The sequence below is a fragment of the Ambystoma mexicanum genome, chromosome 6q (genome assembly GCF_040938575.1).
Source record: "Ambystoma mexicanum isolate Mex_15411 chromosome 6q, UKY_AmexF1_1, whole genome shotgun sequence".
NCBI classification, from domain to species: Eukaryota; Metazoa; Chordata; class Amphibia; order Caudata; family Ambystomatidae; genus Ambystoma; species Ambystoma mexicanum.
Window position 1 is genome coordinate 830,434,648 of NC_090937.1, and position 20,805 is coordinate 830,455,452.

Genomic DNA, 20,805 nt, shown 5'->3' on the forward strand with positions numbered 1-20,805 from the left:
TTAGCACTGCAACTCTGCCAAAGAAGACAATGCTGCACACAGACAATCACCTCTGACTGCTAAGTCTGAAAGTAATTGGATGTTTAGGAAGTTTATTTTTCTTGCACTAGATGCTTTGGGTTTAAAGATTAATTTAATTTAAAACATACACGATTCGTGACTTACATGCCATCTCCTTACATTTTCTTTGTCATAGTTCTGCTTTTAATGACAGGAGTTCTTTTCAATCAATGTTTCATTGTGTTAGTACACTTTAAAAAAATGTCACTAATGTTGTTTACAGTAATGTTCTCTGAGTACCTCAAATTTACCTTGGTATGAGTAGGCTGCTCTTGTAGCCTGCATGAACTATTGCAGTTTATAGTTATATGTGTTCAACATACATGCAATATAATCTTTTTTTTATGATTTTTATTGTCCACTGTGAGCCTTTAAACAGCCACAACATACCTCCTGATCAGGCTGTTATAAACAAGGAAATATGGCCTCAGGACATTGTGAGATAGATAATGGGAGAGTGAGAGAAGTAGAGGGATTACCTATTTTAAGACATGACAACAAAACAACAAAACAATTATGAATCACATCAGATATTGATAAATGGGAGCACTTGACTCCGAGTGTGATTATTTTGTATTGTGTTATTGTTAGTAAACTGTAATCAAAGTGAAACAAACTCCAACTACTAATGTGTGTGCACCACATAATTTGAAATAATTTAAACAAGTTGAGCATGCCTTTACACATTAAGCAGCATTAAAGCAGTTTTCACCAAGCTCCAGTTAGTATGTATTAAAGATGAAGGATGAGTATGGAATGGATATTACCAGGGTCAAATCTGAGAGATGTAACAAACTTAATATAGAGGACCAAACAACAATATAACATGTTATCTTGACTAGTGCATTGCTGACTCGTTCTATCATTGTTTCCTGATACATGAACTATGTGGTGGGGTAGGCAGTTTCAATATCAGCAACTGCTCATTCATTCTCCCCCTGGCATTCATATATGTAGGGGATTTATAATTTAGGAACTATCTGGAAAGTAAGTGAGCAGTGTGGAGTAAAGGGAGTTGGATATAGAGGTTTGGATAACCTTGTTGGACAATGGTGCTCATTTGTCAGTGTAGTGATCATTGAACAGAATGGTTTTGAGAACTTTTCTTTATCACAGGAGGAAGGAGCCAAACAGATGTTAGTGAAAAGTTGGTCCCAGATTATAGCACGACATGTGTGTTTTCTGGTCTTCTGTTAAAGCAATATAGACATTTTGGGGGGAAAAGACATCATGATCCATCTGTGGCAGCTATTTATTAACATTGGTGCATCAGGTGGCACACTAGAGGAGAACTCTTTTTTTGGTAGGGTTGTGTTTCAGGTAGGCACTTGACATCCAAGCTTGAATGGTGGAGAGGCAATGTTTCAATGGGTGAATGTCGTTCGGGCAGTGGGCCTTCAGGTATGAAAGTGGGCCTTTTAGCATAGTGGTGGATTTTAATGTTGAATTTGACCGTTTGGACCTCCAGTGGCTCCATAAAGAGGGCAAAGGTGACAGGGAGAGGGTGGAGCCTTGTCAGACTCCACAGGTCACTGGACATTTTGTTATCTGCATGTCCCCATCTGGAAGAGTTGGCACATATTGGTGAGATGTCATCTTACTCCTGACACCCACCAATCAGCAATGATGCCAGACTGGCACCTCCATCTCTACACCTCTGATCATCTGCAGTACTCCCTTTTCTTCAGTGGCAGGATCTATTAGTGTGGGTGTCATGTGGGCTTAATTAAACTAGGCCACTGAAGTCGGGCACTCTGTCACCATCAGTGAACAGAATTTGGACACATGCCACGGACCCAAACTTAAGCCAACACCCAATCATGTATTGTTCAGACCATAGATGATTCAATGAATTCTGCGTATGGTTGACTCTGCCAATTCTGTAGCACTCCTCATCAATCTTTAGCAGCATGCAAACAATGACAAGGGTTTTTAGTCAAGAAAGGCTACTCCAAATTAGGGTTTAGCAGGGCTACGAGGCTAGGAAATGTACTGATACAAAGGTTTGCCAGATGAAACCACCATTACACTCTAATGCTAAACATAATGCCACAATTGCAAATATGCCAATGACAGATAATAGTATTGTTTCAAATGTCAAATGCAACATGTTAAAAAGAAAAAATAGTTTCTTGTTGACTTTGATAACCATGCATATGGTCAGAAAATAATATTCTGAAAACAGGTCACAAAATGGTTGTGCCATAATTATGAATTTGATTCCTGAAAATGAACATCACAAAACAATATTTATATTTCTTATCTATGTGCGTTCTGTCCTTGCAAAAGAATATTATTATATTGTTTAATACTGAGAATAGTATGTTAATTGACCATGTGATAGCCCAACGAGTTACTAAATTAAATGCAAACACAAATACATTATGTGTTCCACTGATATTACCCATGTTTTAGACTAGCATTTCGTTCAGCAAGTCCCATTTATTTATGCCAAGCAGTAGCTAACACATTAGCAGGAGCATTGCTAATGAACATCATGTGAACCTGTTTCTGACATCTGGAATAACACTGCATTAAGTCTGTGTTCAATTTGTTTGCCTATTTAGAATGCAATTTAAAAGCAATCACCATTTTAACCCACACAAAGAATACTTTGGTATACAGCCCAACAGTCAGAATTAATGTGAAGTGCATTTAATCTGAAAGATTGTTTTGATGGACTTGGGTAATTGAAAATGTCTTAAATTGCCAGGCTTCAAATTTGCAGAATGTTTCAAAATACTATACTCAACCAAGTACACAGTAAAGTGCTTTGTGGCATATTCAGAGATTGTGCTTCATAATTCTTAGAACGTCCTTGAATACACGGCAGACTTATCTTTGCGTACATTCAGCTCTAATTGTAAGTAGGTAATTCCAATGTGAATATTTATTTTTCCAGACATTTCCACCTGTATTTTTCCATATTCAATTATTACAAAAAATATGTTTATTTTGGCTATTACGAGTTATCACACGACGTAAATGTACAAGGAGCCTGGCTAGATACAGGGGTCAAAAGCTAAAAATTAAAGTGGGGGGACTCATCAAAAAACACAATGGGATGTGACATCACCAGAAATTAGCATATCAAGGTGAAATATGCACATGTCATTAAAATGGCTTTGCATAACCACCCAATATGCACAGGACGAATGGCATTTGCCTTTCATAAAATCAACACACACACAAAACCAAAAGAGGATATGTTCTTCCAATAGTGTTTTTGAAACGTTAAAAGGTGTGCAAGTTTTAAACTCAAGAACCACTAGAAATGTTTTCCCTGGAACTTGCAGTACCGAAATGCGACATTCCGCCAATAGTTGTTTGTTTTTCATCAGGTTATATAGTGGTGAAGTGTCTGTCCTGCAGCCTGACGACTGTGGTTTGATTCCTGAGTCTGGCTTTAATTCTGAATTTAAAGAGGACATTAATGTTTCTCATTTTAGCTAGGCTGGGGGTCTGAGCCCACCCTCTGAAAAATGTGTGTGGACTCCGTCCACCCACGTGTACCCTCGATTTGAGCCCTGGCTTGATATCAGATTAGTATACCCTGGTGAAAATAGTAGCATACCAATTAACACAGGAAAAATACGAGTGGCCTTAACACGTGTTTAGTAAATTATGAAGACAAAAAAGAGTGACTCGAAGAATTAACAATCAGCTGTTCTTCTGGAAAAGAAATGCATGTGACTGGTGGTATATTAGAATCAGGTCTGATAACTAGAGAGCGACCCCGTTTTTAATTTAAGAATTCTTGCTTATAAATGTGTATGATCCTCTGGACTTTTATGCTGAAAACCAGAATGGAATGGTTTCGATCCTCAGTAACAATACGATGTGATGTCCAGAAGAAAAAGTATTACAGTGTAGGTGAATTCTCGGAATGTGATGCCCTTATTCCAATTGAGACAGCAAAACAAAAAATACTGATAAAAAGGGACATTTTAGTCGATCTGGTTAGAGGGCTAAGATCCATGACCAGGTCCAGTACCTTGGTGTTGTCAAGATGGGACGGGGACGCACATCAGCAGGAGGTTGGTAGACTAACAAGGAGAAATCAAGTGCCAATCCTACCCCAGAGGAGGATGATGGCAGTTGGGAGGGTCCCAATTCCTGTTCAGTTTTTCCAGTCTGCTCCTAAGCATTCCACCTGTTACTCTTGTCATGCCTAGAAAAGATGAGTGCCAATGCCCTTTCCCAAGGATACTCCACCACCTCGAAGAAGAGACATGCACACAAGCAAGTGCTGCTCTGCTGAGCCCTACATCAGTTACAGACCATTTGACAATTGAGAATTGACAATTTGAGAGGACAGTTTGAGAGGAAGACCAGAACCGAGAGAGAGAGATTGCAGCAGTAGAGAGATGTCAGACAAGCATGCACTGGAGACAGCAAACGCACCAGACCATCAAGAATCATTTTTGTTTGGGGGGATGCTCAACCATGAAAGTTACATTGGGGGCTGCTGGAACAGGTTCCCGAATATGAACACAAATACTTGAATTCCCAGGCTCCCATTGTAGTTCCAAAGCATGGAAGCGGGCAGGGCTTAGCTTGCTACTGTAGTGTTTGGTGGTTACAACACTCTTCAGCATGGGAAGATAGGGCCAGATTGACCAAGGGCAGAAGACCAATGCACAGTGTGGCAGGGGGGACAAAAGGAGACCACAGGAAGTGTGGGTTATCTGTGCAAGGTCAGAAGGGGAGGAGGTGAAGACACAGAGACCAACAGAAGGGAAGAGTGAGCATTGGTGTATGGAGGTGATTCCTGGAGAAGGTGAGGTATTGAGTGAAAGTGGTATTGTGGTGTGAGTGTGCATTTTATTAGGGCAAGTGTGGCAAAAAAGAGTTAGAATAAGGAGTACAGTGAAGTGAATGGTATCAAATTGAAATAGGGTGCCTGAGTAATTGTAGAATGGAGAAGGCCATAGTATGACTTTGTCTTGTGATATTCTAGGCATGTGACTGTTTTGTGAAAAGGAGCATTTTGATTCATTTTCTGTATTTTTGTGAATTATGTGAAAATTCACTTAGAAATTGTACCTATATCTAACACCATCTATAGACTTCGTTTTGAGTGCTATATCCTTTTGCTATCCTTCAAAGGGGTAACAATCTCAATGTTCTTGTTTGCTTTGTTACGAGCTGGTAGTTCAATAGAACTGCACTACACAGAAGACTACCAGGCATTTAAGGCTCTTGGTGGTGTGTCAGCCCCTGTGTGCTGGCCAGGCTGGTTTTTGTCGGTTCTCGTCTGGGTCTCACTTGGGTCCCGGTCGGGCAGAGAGATACAAGTAGTTAGGTACTTCCACTCACTGAATCTCTGCAGGGGTTAATTTCCTAGGGAGTTTATGTTTTCATTCTCTAAGCACAGTGCTGGAACCTTCCTTCTCTCCTCACACAAACAATGGAGTCAAAATTAAAAAGAAGGTGTATATTAGAGAAACCTTTACAAATGGGGCTGAACTCCATCTTGGATAAAAAATACTATCCGAAGGTCCAGGGCCATGATGAATTCCAATCTAGTTATTACCAATCAAGATTTTGCTCCTCTATGTGTTCCTATCCGTACTACCGGCACTGATGATGCAGACTCTAGTGTCTCGAAAACAGATGGAAATCTAATGCCTGACATCATGATGCTCTGTGTACCAGCTCAGCATCCCTCAGTTCAGCCTCAGACAGTTCCTGAAAGCTCTTCCGTGGAAGATGCCAAAGGTATAACTAAATCTGCCAGCATTGACCTCATGGAACTCCTCTTAGTTGACACAATACCCACAACTGTGCGTAAGGCACAGCCCAAACCCTTAAATTTCATGCTACTTGATACACGCTCTTTATTCAGACATGCTACGGAGGTTGCAGACTATATCATAGATCAGAACTTTGATATCTGTGCTGTCACTGAGACCTGGCTGCATGCGGCTGCTAGCCCAGCATTGATGCTAGCCCTTCCTGAGGGGTCTAACATTATTAGGGCAGACCGTCTCAGCAGTAAAGGCGGGGTAGTGACTTGGATTTACTGTGCCTCTCTGAACATCCATAAAATAAAGGATGCTAATGTGACTGAGCGTGAAGCCTTCCAGGTTAAACGAGGCATTGAGAATAATATCAACATCAATATTATTCTTTTTTTTTTTTTTTAAACTTTATTTTTGGGTTTTAATATACACATACAACAATGACCTTTGGTGATAGGTCAAAACAGCATAACAACATACAACGATATTGCGTTCATTACACTTACAATGCATTTTCACAAGTTCTGGGGTCACCTTGCAATGGTTCAAAGGGTCTCTAAGACAAAGTGCTCTGCTGAGGGTCCTGAAGATTGATCGGGGTCGGGCTCATAGCTGTGTCTTGGATTGCGGGTGGAGATTTAGAGGTGGGGACATCAGGTGTAGAGAGTAAATATTCAATGTAGGGAGCCCATATATCTGGGGGGCGTGCGTGTAGAGGGAGAGTCCGTAGAAACTCGGCATCCATGTCTTGGCAGTACAGGATGTCGTTCTTCCACTCTGCCAGTGAGGGAAGGGGGCCGCGACCCCAGGTCAAGGCAATTCTCCTGCGGGCGAGCACCAGGAACAGAGAGGCGAGCCTTCTCCCGGGAGCCTGCAGGTGTTTGGTCATGCTCAGGAGGGCTATGGTCGGTTGCGGGGCAATCGTTTCACCGATCACATCACTCGTGTGCTGTAGGACCGCAGACCAAAAACGGGCCACGCCCGGGCACTGCCATGCGAGGTGAACAAAGTCAGCGTCTGGAAAAGCGCATCTCTCACAGTGATCGGAGGCGTCAGGATGATGACGTCGCCTCTTTTGGGGAGTGTAATATGTTTGATGGATGAAATTGAAGTGTATCTGCTTATATCGAGTGTTCAAAGCTACTTTTTGAGTTTGTTGGAGAATGTAGGACCACTCCACATCGGGTATCGTGACATGGAGTGCTCTTTCCCAGCGCTGTTTGGCATTGACAGCGGGTGTCGTAGTGTCAGCCAGCAATAATCTATATATCGTGGAGACCAGCCGCCCCTCTCCCCTTGCTTGTATCACCCTGTGCAGGAGGGTCCACGTTGGGGGTTGCTTAGGGAATGATGGGAGGATGGCCTGCAGGGTGTGCCGTAGCCTGAAATAGAGAAAAATGTCGAGTGAAGTGTTGCCCCCTCTCTCCCTGATCGCCTGCGGCGTTATGAACATGCCCTCTGGGAAGAGGTCTCCCAGAGTTTGGATATTGGTTTTGTCCAGCCAGATCAGGAAGACTTTTTCGTTAGTCAGAGGTATGCCGGGGATAAACCTGATGGGTAATAGCGGGGAGTATCTTATCTGTATTTCGTATTTGCGGGCTATTTTCTTCCAGATGGCGTACGTGGATTGGACTGTGTTTAGTGTGCTGTATGGAACCGATTGCTCGCTGAAAATGACAGCTGTCAAGAAGTTGGGCGATGCTAGGGCGCGCTCGACCTGAACGTGTGGTCGGATATATTCAGACGCATACCAGTGGCCAAGGAATTGGGCCTGGGCCGCCCAGTAGTATTTTTCTACATCTGGAAGTGCAAGGCCGCCCCGAGTCACCGGCAGCGTCAGCGTCGCATACGCGACTCGTGCCGGCTTGCCCGCCCATATTAATTCTAGGATGAGGGACTTGATTTTCTGAATAAAGGCGCGCGAGAGTATTAGGGGTATGTTTGTGAATAGATAGAGAAGCTTGGGGAGAATCACCATTTTGGTGAGTGAGACCCTCCCCCAGAGTGTTAACGGGAGGGACTTCCACCTTTGGACCCGCTCTTGAAGGGAGTGGAGCACCCGGCCGTAGTTGTCCTTAAAGATGTCATCATGATTAAGTGACATTAGGATCCCTAGATAGCGCACCTTGGAACTTTCCCACTTAAAGCCGTGGTCATCTCGAAACATAGGAGTGGATTTCGTGAGTGGAAATATTACCGATTTCGAGTGATTTATTTTGAGGCCAGATATGCCGCTAAATCGGATTACCTCACGCATAACTGGATTGAGGTTTGTCTGTGGATCTTTAATGAAAAGCAGCACATCGTCCGCATAAAGGGAGACGATCAGCTTGTGAGGGCCCAGGGTGATGCCCCTATCTGTTCGGCGCTCTCTCAGTCTTGACGCAAGTGGTTCCATGACCAGCGCGAAGATGAGGGCGGACAGGGGGCATCCCTGCCTAGTGCCACGCTCCAGTCTGATTCCGGGAGATCTAGTGCTACCGAGGGCGATATAGGAGCAGGGGTCGTTGTAGAGAAGAGAGACCAATTTGACAAAGGTTTTACCCAAGCCCATTTGTGTAAGAGTTGCAAAGAGGTAAGGCCACTCGACGGAGTCGAACGCTTTCTCGGCGTCTAACAGTACCGCTATGGCTTGCTGTGAGGGGTCCAAAGCGGCGATGACGCCGAAGAGTCGTCTAATGCCATATGTCGTGCTGCGGCCTGGGATAAATCCGGCTTGGTCTCCTAGGACCAGTGCGGGCATGAGGGGAAGGAGGCGGTTAGCGAGGATCTTGGCGAGGATCTTGTTATCTAAATTGATTAGTGAGATTGGCCTATAGGAAGCGCAATCGTCCTGTGGTTTGCCTACTTTATGCAGGAGAGTCACGTTGGCTTCACGGAGGGTGGGAGGGAGTATTCTGCGCTCCAGGGCTTCTTCGTATACTTGTAAGAGTATCGGGGCAATCACGGCAGCATGGCTTTTATAGAATTCGCCTGTCAAGCCGTCGGGACCAGGCGCCTTGGTGCTTGGGAGAGATTTTATTGTGTCTGTAATTTCTACTAAGGAGATGGGAGCATTTAGGGGTTCGCGTAATTCCTGGGTCACCCAGTACAGTTCTGTGTCGTTTAGGTAGTTCTGAATCTCTTCAGGGTTGCTAGCGGTGTGGGAACTATACAGGTTTTGGTAGAATTTATGAAATGTGTTGGTGATTCCCTCTTCGGTGTAGGATAGGGTTCCCTGCGCGTCTCGGATATATTCTACTCAGGGGGGTGTTTGATCCAGTCTCAGAAGGCGGGCTAGAAGCGCCCCGGGTTTCTGCCCCTCACCATACTGTCTGATCTTGTGTCTCCGGCTCAAAAATTTCAGTTCACGTTCTGCTGTCACCTGAAATTTATCTAGTTCAATCTTTAGTTCGGCCTGGATCTGCCTGTCAGGGGATGTTGCCTGAACCTTTTCAAGAGCCTTCAAGCGTCGTTCACATTCCGCCAACTCACGCCTGACTAGCTTCAGGATACCGTTTTCTTTGGCCAAGCAGACACCCCTCACATAGCATTTAAATGACTCCCATAGAGTGCCGGCTGAGTCGACTGAACCCTGGTTTGTTGCAAAAAAGGAGGTGATGTCCTGACGAAGCTCATCAGCGAAGATGGGATCTGAAAGTGAGCCGGGTTTAAACCTCCAGTTCACGGGAGGTCTTGGAGACTTAGACATTGTAAAGTCAAGTGTGACCATGGAGTGGTCGGAAAGGGATCGTGGTAAGATGTGGCATAGGCCCCACTCGAAAGGGCTGAGTGTTGATACCAAGAGATAGTCGATGCGGGAGCTGGTGTTATGGGCCGCTGAGTGAAAAGTATAATCTTGAGACTCCGGGTGAGTGCGTCTCCAGATATCAGACAGGTCGAAGGCTTGACGGATCTCCGTGACTTGGCGGCTGGCTTTGGAAGCTCTGCTGTTGCAGCCGTGTGATTTATCAATGCGCGGGTCAAGCGGGGTGTTGAGATCAGCTCCCCACATCACTGTCGCCGAGGCGTATGTGCCCAGGTTGGGCATAATCCAGTTGAAGTTGCTCGGTCCGTCGACATTGGGGGCGTAGGTGTTTACCAGGACTACCTCTCTCCCAGCAAGCAGGCCCCTCACCAGCAGGAACCTGCCCTCCCCGTCCCTCTTAGAGCCGATCAGGCTGAAGCCGGCTTTTTTGTCAATTAGTATTGCCACCCCTCTCGCGTAGGAGGAATATGAGGAGAAGTATCTGTGGCAGCCCCATGACCGGGCCCAGGATTGTTCCGCCGTTGGAGTCAAGTGGGTCTCTTGTAGCATAGCAATGTTGACTTTGTGCCGCCGTAGATATTGTAGAACTTTCCTGAGTTTAGAAGGCTGGTTCCCACCGCGGATGTTCCATGTAGCAATTTTAAGCGACCCCATATCGTAGCAGTCTAAAAGCGCGGGCTGGTGACACCACGACCCCGTGGCACATATTGGGTATGCGGTTATCGCAAGGTGTGATACCTATTGCAGGTTTTGGCATAGGACTTCGAAATTGTAGAGTGCTAGAACGCAATTGCTGAAACAATAACATTTTGGAATTCTCGGGATCTCTCCCGTGTGCAGGCAACCCCCAACAGGCCTGCAGATTACCCACCCCGTTTCCTCCGGGATGAGTAACTTTTGTAACCCCTCCCTGCGTGGGCAACCCCCAACTCGCCCATGGTATACCCACCCTTATCAGTTGAGCCACCGACAGTGCCGTGCTTGGGGCGCTAGACGCCTCGCAAGAGGCTGTGTGGCCCAGAGACAGTTAATCATATGGTTCTGTGGGAACTGGTAGATGTCGCTGACATCGAAAGGATCTGTGTCGCCTCATTTTGCCGCGTTTGGGAGCATTTATGGTGGGTTCCTGCGTATGCGTTCGCCCCTGCGCGGGCTCTGGTTGTTGGGAGCCTGCCCACAGTTCTTCCGATCCAGGTACTCAGTGGCCTCCTCAGGCGAAGCGAAGAAGTGGGCTCTTCCCTCATGCTGGATGCGGAGTTTGGCGGGGAACAGCATCGAGTAGAGAATCTGGTTGGCTTGAAGCCGCCGTTTGATTGCTGTGAAAGAGCGCCTCTGTGCTTGAACCGCGGGTGTGAAATCGGGAAAGAACTGAATCGAGTCGCCATCAAATTGGAGATTCCCTTTCTCTCTGGCTGCTCTAAGTATGGCATCGCGGTCCTTGTAATTAAGTAATCTGGCTATGATTGGGCGTGGGTTTGCCCCCAGGACCGGTCTGACCGTAGGGATTCTGTGCGCTCTTTCCAGTATGAATAAATGTGAGAGAACCTCCGGGCCGAGCAGTTCGGAGCAAATACGTTCGACATGGTCCTCCATTTTGATTTGAAGTTGTTGCTCTCTTACTCCAATAATTCTGATGTTGTTCCTACGGGAACGGCCTTCTAGGTCTTCGTTCTTAGCAGCGATAGCTTTTATCTGGGATTCCAACGCCGAGACTCTAGTGGTCAAGGATGCTGTGCCATCGTCCAGACTGGACACACGCTGTTCGACAGTGTCCAGTCTCTCGGCGTGTTGATCGAGGCGATGTTGGATACGATCTACTTTGGACGACAAATTGTCGAGTTTGCTTCCCAGGCCACCTATACCGGCTTTTAAGTCCAATAGGATTTCCTTGATGCCGGGCTCAGGGATCTGGACTTCTATGGAGCCTTCTTCTGCCGCTGGGGACGCTGGTCTGCTCGCGGTATTCGATGGTCTGGTGGCTGAGCTGGCCTCAAAAATGAGTTTTTTTTGGGACTTATCGTATTTCCCCATGCTGTGTGTTCCTCCAGGGCACTTTCACTGACAGGCTGAAGCGAGAGTAGTATGGCCGCGGCAGTGTTTGGGGCTAGATGTTGAGCTCCCTATCGCGGCCAGGGGTGATCGGGCCGGATGGCTCGTGCAGCGCTTCAACAGCCCAGCGGTCCTCGTTCCGCTCCGGGAGACCTCCGCCCTCGATGCCGCCAACGCGGTCCACCTCGCTCGGCGGTGTGCGTATGATCGTGTGTTATTCGGCGTTGGGTCCTGTGGGCCAAGCGTCGGAGTACAGGCAGCAGAGGTGCCCGGCAGGGCTCTTACCTTCGTGTGGGTGTCCCCAGCCACGGCCCGGTGATCCTGCCACCCAAGGATTGCTGTACAGTGGGGCACAGCCGCGTCCCACATCCGCGGCGCCGTCTAGGCCCCGCGCACTCGTGGGGACCGCCCCTCACGACCCTCGCCGGGCGCCTATTCCCACGGCTCCGAGGGGTCACCTCTCACCTGCTGTGTCGTTTCACAGGTCCCGTGTTATGAGCTCCGGTTTCCCGTTCTCTCCTGGGTAGGGGGGTAGATGGAATTTCCTCGAGTCGTTGTCAGGATTCGCGATGAGCGACTCTCTTGCCTCGGCCGAGCCCGTCACGAGGGCGCCGATGTCCGGCGAGCCGCGGCCTGCAACCGTACGCTCATATCTCAGGCCGTGGATGGAGGAGCGAGTCCAGGAAAGCTTCGGGGGGCACCGCTCGACTTCGGAAGTCGGCTTCTGGCGATCAGCGGCTGAAACGGTCCCACAGAACGGATGGATTAGACAGGATTAATTCTGGGCCTCACGGAGCTCCCTAGGAAGCCGCCATCTTGTTCGGCTCACTAGCGCCCTCTATCAATATTATTCTTAAATATTGGCCACATAGCTCATCTATGCTGAAACCCAGCTCTAAAATGATGATTCTTGGGGACGTGCATCTGGGGCTTGACAACACTTCTGACTCATTAGCTGTATCTGTTAAAACCACACTGGAGGACCCAGGTTTTCACCAACATACTAAGAAATCTACAGACAGTAAAGGGTAGGATTCTAGATTGGGTGGCTGCTAACAATGTGAGCATAGATGAAATTGAAATTAATTGAAATAAATCTATGCCCTTGGTCAGACCACAACGTAATCCAATTTCAGCTTCCTTGCTGCCAAAATCAAAGGCAAACCACGGAAAATGTGATGTATGAACGTATGCTAACTGGTTTATGGTCATAATACCGAATTTAAAAATCTCGAAAAAAAAAATCTCGAAACAAAAAGGCCGAAAAAAAAGGTCGAATTTTTTTTAATGACGTTTTATATTCGAAATGTTGGGGTTCCCCCCCAAACCCCCTTTTTTTAAATTTATTTATTTTTTTAACCATTTTTTTTTAATCCCAGACCCCAAAATAAATATATAATTTTGATTTTGACTGACCACCATGCAAACTCACTCTGACATCCCTGATGCCATACATTGGCTCTACCCCATTCATAATCCTGCCACTAAGATTGTCGAGGTCTATCACAACATGCTGTAAAATTCCATGAATAGTCTGGCCACAGAGAAAAAAACAGGACTGACAAAAACTCAACCCTCCAAAACCTGGTACTCTGCTGATATCAAGAAACTAAGGGGCTGATTCATTATTTGTGCCGAAAAACAGGGATTTGTGCGCCATTCTGCCTGCAAATCCCCATTTGTTAAACAGGGATTTGCGGGCAGAATGGCACACAAATCCCCGTTTTTTGACGCAAATAATTCCATGAATCAGCTCCTTAAACTATATAAAAGCAAAGCCCTAACACAATGGAAAAAGTCCAACTCAGCAGAGAAGAAAACCAGCTATAGCTGTGCCGTTAAGTTTCACAAAATGGCTTTTTACTTTACTTTACTTTATTGCACTTATAACGCGCATCAATAGACCCAGAGGCGTGAGGGCACATACAATACATACAACATAAAATTCATATACCAAGATATATCAGCATGGAAATATGAGATACACCCGACAATATCTCACCATAAACAAATGACAGTGAGCTAAAATCAACAGTTAAACATAGGAAAATAGCAAAAGAAGGAAACCCTCCAAAGCGAGGCATATCAAATTATCAAATTGCAATTAGATGGTCCTTTAGGAAGGTATTTGCACCGTCTAAAAAAACAGATAGGGAGCTGCTCCCACAACCCACTAGGACACATCACTGTTTGGTTGTGTGCACCAGTCACTCAGGTCCAGTCGGCAAAGAATGTTCAGGGTTGACAGTCTAACTACACCCGGCCCTGTTCTCTGTCGAAGCCAGGCGAGGATCTTGCAGCACAGTGCTTGTCTAGACTCCTTTTCTTCAACCTTCGGAATATTAGTGATGACTACATTCCTATGGTCCATGATGAAGTCATGGGAAATGATGACATTTCTTTTTGGCATTTGTGACTTTCTTATATGCAGACTTCATGACCCTACCATCTTAAGTTTGGTATTCACCTCTATAGGAAGTTTGGCTGCTTTTTGGCCAGATTCGGGTACCAGTAAGGAAAGGGATTGTTCCTGTATTGTATCTTTGATTTCTCTACTGGAGGTTTTGGCCCTCTCATTGATGGGTAGTGTTGGCCCATTGGACACCATGGACCCCTGGTTAGAGAATACAGTTTGTGAGGCTTGATATGTCAACTCCCTTTGCACGTTGACTTGGCAGGCGTTGTCCGATTTAGGTAGCTGTGACAAGGCGACTGTGTTGTGTTACACGTCTGTCGGAGAGGCAATGTTCACTCTAGGTTGACGTAAGTCCACTACCCAATTATTTAAAGAATCCACCAGTAAGCCAAGATCAAAGGGGCTAGTACATAAAAGAAACTCTTGGGCAATACTTGCCATGAGGAGAGGACATTGAGGGGGGCAATATGTTATGATTGAGGGGATGCGGCTGGAGAAGGGATTCACTCAGTTGAGTCAATAATTCCAGGTCTATGATTGCTATCCGGGAATAAGTGTCGAGTGGGACTGGAATTCAATGATGGACAGTCCAGTACCTAGATTAAGCATTTGCCGGGGGAGACAAAGTTGTTTCTGGACAATAGACGGCTCCCAACACCCTTCTTAGTTAAGGCCATAATATCGACCAAGATCATTATGTGAGGAAGTAAATGGCAGGCTCAGAGCAACAGGAATAGGACAAGATAAGCTGCACCTCCCACAGGAGAATGGGCTATCACACCAGTGTCCGTAGTTAGGAAAAATGCTTACCGCAACAAATTGCACCACATCTTGCTTAACCAATTTAGAAGCTCATAGACTACCGGCCAGAGAGCCTTGCCTCACAAGGCAGCATCCACCCAGCAGGGCTATGAGGCAGCTGGTAACTTCAAGTAGCGGTTGGATCCAACACGGAGCTATTTGTAATGCCAAAAAATGATACTATGATAAGAGGATCATGGAAGCTGCATCCAGTACCAATAAACTCGTTAAGATCCTCAGGGAATTGGAAGACCCTGACCCACCATCTCCACCATTGTTAAGAATTCCAATTGCTGAAATTCCATTGCCAGGCTGTGCAAAATTGACACAATAAAGGGAGATGTCGTGTATAAACTTAATACCTTTGCTAGACCTAACAGTAAGGGACAGATCAAAAAACCCACCATCTTGCGACCCCAGTTTAAATTCAGGGAGGTATGAGAAGCAGAAATTCTTGACATTCTAGAAAAAAAAATAAGCCCACAAGCTGTAATGGCGACATTTTTCCGGCATCTGTGGTCAAAACTTTTGTCCCTCAGGTTGCTCCCCTCATGACAAAATGTGTGAATGCTTCCTTTCATGAAAGCTATGTTCCTCCAAGCATTAAACAGGCTTGGATCTTGCCTTTGATCAAAAAGCCATCTCTGCATACTGACATGGTAGGCAATTATCGCCCCATCACTAATACTCCATTTCTATTGTAGATTCTAGACAAGATTGCTCACCTCCAAATACAAAGCTTTTAAAGTCTCTATGCTATTCTGGGGCAGAAATAGTCAGGTTTCGGGAGTGCTCACAGTACCGAATATGACAGCAGCTTTTGATGTGTAGACCATTCCATCCTTGTCTCTAGACTACATGACTGCGCCTTCTTTTTGCTTCAGGCATCCCATTGGATTAAGTCTTTTTTTATCCAATCGGTCTGCTAGAGTGTTCCATGATGATGCTACAGCAGATGGGTGCCTGGTAGCCTTCGGAGTTCTGCAGGGATCCTCTGTTTCTCTCACCTTATTCAATAATTTCACTCTGCCCTTATTTGAGTTATTGGATGCAGAAGGCATAGTGTACACAAACTATGCTGATGACATACAGTTCCTTACCCCACTCTCAAGAAACTACAGCACAGACACCAACAACCTCAATAATATCTACAGACTTATCTATATGAGCTGGTATTAAACAATACAAAAACCGAGATTATGATCACTGGTACGGCACAGCAGTTGCGTAACTTGGCTGCAAGTATCAAATATTCAAAATTGCTGAATCCTGGCCACCTTGCCAAATATTAAAACTCTAAGGGTTGTCCTTGAGCAAGAGTATAGCATGAAGGCTCATGTCAACAGCTTGGGTTCTGGCATCTCCTACTATATCAAACTGTTGGCACAACTTAGACCTTTTCTTGATGCCACCAACTGCTCAACTGTGGCTCAGAAAATTGTGGGAGCACACCTCGATTACTGAGCTAGCATCCTGCAGGATATCAGGAAGGGTGAAATCAATCATCTTCAGGTGGTGTCCAAATAACACAGTTCGAGTAGTGATGGGCCTGTAGAGATCTGATCATGTGACCACTGCCAGAAGGGCTTTACACTGTCCACCTGTAGATCAATGTATCACCCTTCGTACATTTTGCATTACGCACAATTGTCTATAGAGATAGAGTCCTTGAGCCTGTAGAAACTGGCCACTAATGCAATTAAATGGTAAAGTGTTGGTACCACCACCGGCCACCATATTTTGAAAAATATGTGAACAATTGAAGGCTGTGTTTTGCAAGGCTCTAGGTCAGAGGTCGCCAAACTTTTTTAGATTGGAAAGTTTGGCAGGGGTCGCTCACATGGTCAGACTGGAGCATACAACTGCCTCAGGCACCAATGAAAAAGTGGTCCACGATTGCAAATCGATATTCATTCCTTTAGTCACAGACTGTTTGAATACTAAACATGTTTTCATGTTTTATTTTTTTAAATGTAAGAAAATTGTGATATTTTAAGAATATTTATTCAGCTACAATGGTCAAAAGTACTAGCTGTATTGTGAAGTAACTCATCAAACTGGCCCACTTTAGCCAAACAAGTGACCATTTTTAATGGCCAACACTAGTATTTACATTTTTGGTACAGGCAATAAGCCAGTCTGAGCCTGGTGGCTCATCTATAATGGGCGACAGGGCGTCCACCCAGTGGCTCCCTCACCCTTTTGGAGGAGCCAAGGAGCCAGCTCAGTGAAAAATTGAGCACTCCCTCAGCTGATTTTTCCAGGTGAGGGAGTGCTCCAGGGCTGGCTGAACTGTCACAGGGAAACACTGTTTCCCTTTTACAGTACAGTTCAGTTCTCCAGCTGCGCATGCTCACTGAGCCATGCAAGGCTGGGGCCATTTTGCTTCGCTAGCCTTGCATAGCTTATTGGAAATGCAGGCTGGATCACTGCATGTCTGTATGTGCGAGGAGGAGCTCTTCTGCCTCCTCTCACATGTGGACAGAGCAGCCTGGAGTGAGGCATTTCAGCACCCATGAGCAGGCTCCTGCAGATGGTACTCGTGTGAATGATAGAGGGAAGGCTGTCTGAATGTGTGTGTGTGTGTTTGTTTTGGTCCGTTTGGTGAGTGGGAGTAGAGGGGGAAGAAGGGTTGTACAACAAAACCCTTTGTTGCACAATCCCCCTACCCACCGGCCAAAATCATCTCTCCTTCTGATGCGCCATGGAGCCCAGGGTACAGGGACAGTATTTTTTTACCTTATAGCTATCATAGATTCCAGTAACAAAAAAAAATACCATGCTCCCCCTTGGCACCTGCATACCCACATAATCATGTTGATTGTGCTATGCACTTTGGGGCCCAGGGGACAGGGATGGTATCTTTTTACTGGACATCTATCATAGGTGTCCAGTAAAAAATGTCATGTCTGCACTCTGGGCATCCAGTGCCCATTACAAACTGTTTGGCATTTTAACCATAAAAAAAAAGTATGCTCTAAAATGCAACATTTTAACCCATTATTTAAAAACAAAATCAAGGAGGAAAACACCCCTAGTGCCCGTTGATTGGTTCGGCTCCATCGCTGTGCTCGGTCGCTATGGCATATCTGGTGGAAATATTTATGCCTGTGCACTTAAATAATTCACCAGACCCCACTGGCCCTGGGACTGGGTGCAGGATAGGTGGGAGCCATGGGATAGTGGTGGGAGCAGGGTTTGGAGAGCCCACAGTCTGTGGTGGGGTGAGAAGAGCACATGGACTGAGCTAGGAGTGGGATGAAGAAGTCCAGAGACTGTGATGGGAGCAGGAGGGGGAGCCCAGGGAATATATAGGGAGTAGGATGCAGTGACGGCCTGCAATAGTTCATAGCCATTTTGACTTACTGTTCATTTGGCATTTTCTTGGGGGGGGGGCGCCCACATTTTGCTCGGATGGCAGGCCTAAAAAGTTTGAAGACCACTGCTCTAGGAGATTGGTCTTCACATTGTAAACAGATGTTGTGTTCAGTGGACTGTCAGACAGGGAGCTGTTAATGACTCCTGCAAAAGTGAAACGTAAAGTTTATGAGCATGAATGACTTAGTAACCAAACTCAGATGTTACCGTACAAGCTTTTTTATCATTTCCACCTTGACATTAAACCTTTTATTTTATTGCCAGCATATCTATGGAAGCAACCTTCTAGATCATTTAGATCTCAGGTTCTTAGACTAAGTATTCATTTAAAATTTACCAGAAAAGTAATTCGGGCACAGTCAAATGAACTTAGGGGGAAATGACAATGCTGTCATTGCAAAACGTGGATCGAGACATTATGCCATTTGGTAACTTTTTGCACAGCTCTAACGCCCCTCCGAGCAGAAATGTTTGAGACATTTGCAATTCATGATTACATTTTTGCCACATAGTTTTTCTGGTTTAGGATTTTAAATTTGTATGAGATCCCATCGAGTATTGCATTTTCCAATTCTTTTTGCAAAAGTACTGGTCTGAAAATTCGGGTTATACTTGATTTAGAATCTTTATTACGTTATTAAAGTTGTGTAGTATTAATTCATAGCAGTGTTTGCCTTATTTATTCAGAATGGTGTTGGATTGATTAATTTGCATAAGTTTTTGTTTTTATCCATATGTGCAATCTATATATATATATATACAAAGTTGTGTTCGTTTGTGGGTTTTTATATGGTGTTGATTTTAGGGATTTAACTCCTCAGGAACAGTGAGGTCTGGCATCATGAATTTTGCATGAAATATTCTTGATTTCATTGACAAATTAATGCAACTATTTCTAGCTCAATAGGTCATCCCATTCCCGAGATATTCTTTTTATTTTTTCGCCATTACGTTTTGTGGTGCTTGGCGCACCATCTACAGGTCCTTTGTAGAAAGTGTTCATCATCGTGCTGTTTGTGCTAAACTGGTCTTGCATTTTTTTCACATTTTTTAGGAGAGAGTTAATGGGCCTTTTTCACAAAAGTGTGTTATAATGGTGCAATCCCAATGAAAAACGCTCTGTGAATCAGGCCCTATGTCTCTTTCTGTTTATTGATTTGATTTGCAATGAACTCGATACATGTTAATTTCACTAATTAATCTAACACGAGATTTTTATTTACCTCCAATTCAAATTCTCACATGTATATCACATTTGTATCCTTACTCATATTATTTGCAGTGTGTGTTTAGCAGTGACCACCACTGCTAACAACACTGCAAATAATCAGAGTAAGCATACAAATATGATGTTCATGTGAAAATTAAAATTGTAGATACATGAAAATGTGGTATTCAATTAAGTACTGACATTTGTGGAAAACAACAATATTTGTTCATCTTTTTCGGTGGAAAAAGAAAAGAAGTGTGAGAATGGTTATCCCGGGCAAAGCCGGGTGTTTAAACTTCATAAATAATGTTCTTGTTAGCTATCTAGATGACCAGGAATGTTCAAAATTAATATAGCCAGGCCTACAAACATATGCTCACAACATTTTTATGAGTCGGCATGGGAGAATATTAAAGCACAGTAGCATTAGAAACCTGCATGATTCATGACTGGGAAATGTGATTATTTAGTCCAGTGCTTTAACTACTGGGAATGCTTATTTAGAGTAATAGAAATCGTTTTTTGACCTGACAAATAGTCAATATTGTTATGCTAATCCCAGTTGCAGATCTTGTTTTTCAGTGCATCGTATAGGAGCATCTAGGTTCCAATCTGGCAACCAATCTAAGTTGGAAAATAGGTCTATAGTCTTACTGATTTTTTTCTTATTGTTTTGCCAATTATGCCCTGAATAGAGTTGACAAGTGACTTGTAAAGTTTTATAAAACATGGGTTGCATTTGTGTAAGATTGTGGTGTCCAATTAAATGAGTCCCAATTGAAGTCTTGTTGCTTTTATTTGGACACTTTGCTTTGTGGAAGTGCAAATGTAGGCCACCATGAGGCTCATTAAAAACTGTTTAGCAAAGTCCTATGATTGTTAAAGCAGGTTTATTGGCCAAATGTGATTGAGGTTATTATTCATGTTTTATAAATTGTGATAAAACCCAATAATGAATAGCCTGACCTTTGTGTAGTGAAGGCGTTTATGAATGATAATTTTGCTTTAACTTTAGCGTTAATATTTTCCTGCATAATTTTTGTCACATTTTGTATCTGACAAATATATCCAAGGTAGTTGAAACAAGATACCTTCTAGATAAAGGCACTGCCTGTTCCCTAATTGAATCTAGATTTGTCATAGATTATCGTCAGTTTGTTGTTTTTAGCATATATTGTCATTGCATGTAATGATCTTTTCAGGCCAGAGGGGGTGTGATCCATCAAGATGATATGATCCTTGTAACCCATCCACAGAGTGTGTGTCATGCTGATTTTTGGTGGGAAGCAAATCACTCTGGTAATAGCTTCAGGTATGTGGGCTATATGTATGTTAAAAAAGCACACGAGCCAGTACAGATCTCTGTTTAATGCCTCAAGAAGTCTGATACTGTGGGGTA

At 44.5% G+C, this 20,805-nt stretch overlaps 1 protein-coding gene across 4 annotated transcripts in view; it reads right to left on the reverse strand.

The window, feature by feature from the left end:
* The window catches only part of FSTL5 (follistatin like 5), a 3,721,575-nt gene that overhangs the window by 1,332,682 nt on the left and 2,368,088 nt on the right, over positions 1-20,805 (reverse strand). The window lies entirely within an intron of this gene.